Genomic DNA, 2,856 nt, shown 5'->3' on the forward strand with positions numbered 1-2,856 from the left:
TTTAAATATTCCATAACACTCTATGCTGGTAATATTTTGTCCTTCCTTGAGCCAGACAGTATTAAAGGGGAAGTAATGCCCATGTCCAGGCTACCCTGATAGTGATTGTGATAAATGAGAGGTTTTGTTTAGGTCTAAGTGAAAATCTCTGAGTTAGAGTAAGGGCACATGGGTTTACTGTGAGACTCCCTCAGTCGCCACCATGTGGTACTTCCTTTTGTAAGCTTTAGAGCCCAGAGCTTAATTTTATTGATAAAGACAGCACTTTCTTATATGTTCACTGATTTCTTCTGAATCTTTTAAACACCTATTTTGGTTTTTTCCCTCTGAGGATCAGTCAAACAGAGTCCAGCAGTTGATGTCAGTCAAAAAATATACATATACATATATATAACATTATAGTGGGTATAAAGAAAGACATTGAGGATTGTGTTGTGTGACCAGTCTGTTTATAACCTGTAGTAGGGAGGAGACCTGGGATGGTCATAGAGACTCTTAATTTGGAGGTACTTCCACCCAAATAATTTGTCTTTCCCCAAAACACTCATGACTGATAATTGCACTTCATAAGATGACATCAACTAGAAGAAAAGTGGTAAAGTAACTTTTTCAATACATTTTGAACTTTTATTGAAATAAAATGATAGGAGTAGCAGAATGGGACATGGGAATTAATTGAAAACTGAACAGTAAATGGAGTGAAAAATTTTAGCATTTTTCCCCTGAGAACTAAAGTATTTCATTTAGTATCTGTTACTGACCAAACCATTGTTGTTGTGGCCACTGGTTTGTTTTTTTTTTTTTGAAAGATGCACACGCTGTGCTTAAGAAAGCTTCAGGTTCACCTAATACTGAAATAGCCTGTTAATGTGTCTCTGTCTCCCCTTAGGTTGGAAGTTTTTTGAGGATTGAGACTATGTCTTCTCTGTGGGCTCTCAGGTATCAACAGGGCACAGCCTCTCTCATTTTTGGAGGTTTCTGGCATATTAAAGCATCAAGAAATCCTGAAACAGGTTTCCAAAAATGGTAGCCTATTTTAAAGTGTTGATTTAACAAATTTCTGATTTTTGTAAGTTAAAGTATAATATAATATAGTTATGCTTTCTGCCCAAAATGGCAGGAGAAAGAAGATAATTGATAGTGCCAAACAGGGACAAAAAGTTAAAGTTGTAAAATCACCATCTTGCATTCTTGTCACTGTAGCTCTGTCTCTGAGGCCTTTCAAGTATATGAAGTCTCAATTCAGATGGACCTCCTGCTTCCTCTGACTCCAACTCTTGCATTGGCCTTGGTCATATTCATCATCATACCAGGAGCCTAGCACTCTTTGTGAACCTATAGACTCTAGCCTGCCAGGATCCTCTGTCTGTAGGATTCTTCAGAGTGCGTTGCCATGCCCTCCTCCAGGGAATCTTTCCAACCCAGGGACCGAACCTGCATCTCCTGTGGCTGCTGAATTGCAGGTGGATTCTTTGCCATCGAGCCACTGGGATAGCCATTTCATATAGAGTAGTGTGTGTATGTCAACCCCACCCCCCCACTTTGTTGCTCCCCACTCACTCCCTGGTAACCGTAAGTTTGTTTTCTATATCTGCAACTCTATTTCTGTTTTGTAGATAAGTTCATTTGTACCTTTTTCAAGAGTCCACATATAAGCAATATCATGTTATATTTCTCTTTCTCTGTCTGACTTCACTTGGTATGACAATTGCTAGGTGCATCCATGTTGCTGCAAATAGCATTATTTTGTTCTTTTTTTATGTCTGAGTAACGTGTATGGACAGAGAAGGCAATGGCACCCCACTCCAGTACTCTTGCCTGGAAAATCCCATGGACAGAGGAGCCTGGTAGGCTGCAGTCCATGAGGTCGCTAGAGTCAGACACGACTGAGCGACTTCACTTTCACTTTTCACTTTCATGCATTGGAGAAGGAAATGGCAACCCACTCCAGTGTTCTTGCCTGGAGAATCCCAGGGACGGGGGAGCCTGGTGGGCTGCTGTCTATGGGGTCACACAGAGTCAGACACGACTGAAGCGATTTAGCAGCAGCAGCAACGTGTATGGAAATGTGAAAGACCATGAATAGGCAAACTAATCTTGAGAAAGAAAAATGGATCTGGAGGAATCAGGCTCCCTGACTTCAGACTAAACTAAGAAGTTACAGTAATCAAAACAGTATAGTACTGGCACACACACACACACAGAAATGTAGATCAATGAAACAGGATAGAGACCAGAGATAAACCCATGCACCTATGGTCACCTAATCTATGACAAAGGAGGCAAGAATATACAATGGAGAAAAGGTAGTCTGTTAAATAAGTAGCGCTGGGAAAATTGGACAGCTGCATAAATGAATAAAGTTAGAACACTCCCTAACACCACACACAAAAATAAACTCAAAATGGATTATAGACCTAAATGTAAGGCTGGATTCTATGAAACTCTTAGAAGAAAACATAGGTAAAACTGTCTTTAACGTAAATCACAGCAAGACCTTTTTCAATCCACCTCTTAGAGTAATGAAAAAAAATACAGAACCAACTTAAACTTAAAAGATTTTGCACAGCAAAGGAAACCATAAACAAAACAAAAAGAGAACCCTCAGAATAGGATAAAATATTTGCAAAAGAAGCAAACAATAAAGGATTAATCTCCAAAAATATACAGCTTAAATAGCTCAAAAAAAAATCCAATAAAAAAAATAGGCCCAAGATCTAAGTAGACATTTCTCCAAAGAAGACATATAAATAGCAAACAATCACATGAAAAGATGCTCAACATTACTAATCATTCAGTTCAGTTCAGTCGCTCAGTTGTGTCCGACTCCTTGGGACCCCATGAATCGCAGCATGC

This window comes from Bison bison, unplaced genomic scaffold (genome assembly GCF_000754665.1).
Source record: "Bison bison bison isolate TAMUID 2011002044 unplaced genomic scaffold, Bison_UMD1.0 scf7180017862275, whole genome shotgun sequence".
In the NCBI taxonomy this organism is placed as follows: domain Eukaryota; kingdom Metazoa; phylum Chordata; class Mammalia; order Artiodactyla; family Bovidae; genus Bison; species Bison bison.